The 1408-nt window shown below is 43.6% G+C and overlaps 1 pseudogene; it reads left to right on the top strand.

Moving 5' to 3' along the window:
- Positions 1 to 221: 221 nt before the first annotated feature.
- LOC102823219 lies at positions 222 to 593 on the top strand (annotated as a pseudogene).
- Positions 594 to 1408: the final 815 nt, after the last annotated feature.

Raw genomic sequence — 1408 nt, forward strand, 5'->3', positions numbered from 1 at the left:
AGCAGCAAGGTTTTTTGGCTCAGTCATGGCCAAGATCCGGTAGCGTAGTGGTTACAAATCGGGCTGTGAACCGCAAGGTCAGCAGTTCGAAACTACCAGCGGTTCCACGGGAGAAATAGGAGGCGTTCTGCTCCCGTAAAGATTTACAGCCTCGGAAACCCTGTGCAGGGTCGCTATGAGTCGGAACCAACTCCACGGCACTTAACAACAACAACAACAACACGGCCAAGAACAAGGCACAGGACCTTCGCGGCAAGAAGAAGGAGGAGCTGCTAAAACAGCTGGATGACCTGAAGGTGGAGTTGTCCCAGCTGCGCGTCGCCAAAGACACTGGTGGTGCGGAGTCCAAGCTCTCTAAAATCCGAGTTGTCCGCAAATCCATTGCCTGGGTTATAACTGTCTTCAACCAGACTCAGAAGGAGAACCTCAGGAAGTTCTAAAAGGGTAAGAAGTACAAACCCCTGGATCTGCGCCTCAAGAAAACGTGAGCTATGCGCCGCAGGCTCAACAAGCACGAGGAGAACCTGAAGACCAAGAAGCAGCAGCGGAAGGAGCGGCTGTACCCGCTGCGGAAGTATGCTGTCAAGGCCTGAGCATCTTACATCAATAAATAAACTGGCTGACCCATTGAAAAAAAAAAAACACACACACACAAAAAAAAAACAACACAGTGATTCAAGGTAGAGATATTAGCTCAGAAGATTATGGGGTTTTTACTTCAATGTCAAGAAAACAAAAATCCTTACCACTGGACCAATAAATAACATCAAGATAAATGGAGAAAAGATTGAAGTTGCCAAAGACTTCATTTTGCTTAGATTAACCATCAGCACTCATGCAAGCAGCAGTCAAGAAATAAAATGACATTGCATTAGGCAAATCTTCTGCACAAGATCTCTTAAATATATTGAAGAGCAAAGATGTCAGTTTAAGGACTAAGGTGCACATGACCCAAGCCATGGTGTTTTCAATACCTCATATGCATGTGAAAGTTGGACAATGAATAAAGAAGACCACAGAAGAATTGATGCATTTGGTTTATGGTGTTGGAGGAGAATATTAAAAGTACTATGACCCACCAAAAGAACAAGCCAATATGTGTTGAAAAAAATATATCCAGAATACCCCTTCAGAGCAAAGATGGCCAGACTTCATCTCTCATACTTTGGATATATTATCAGGAGGGACCAGTCCCCAGAGAAGAACATCATGCTGGTTAAAGTGGAAGATGCAAAAGAAGCCTTTGACAAAATTCAACATCCATTTCGATAAAAATTCTCAACAAATTTTGAACAGATAGAAACTTCCTTAACCTGATAAAGAGGAGTTACAGTCTCCAGATGATAAGCACTGTAATGTGAAAGACAAGGTCCCCGGTTTGAGCCTGCTGGCCACTCCTCTAAAAAAG

Source organism: Chrysochloris asiatica, unplaced genomic scaffold (assembly GCF_000296735.1).
Source record: "Chrysochloris asiatica unplaced genomic scaffold, ChrAsi1.0 scaffold00062, whole genome shotgun sequence".
Lineage (NCBI taxonomy): Eukaryota > Metazoa > Chordata > Mammalia > Afrosoricida > Chrysochloridae > Chrysochloris > Chrysochloris asiatica.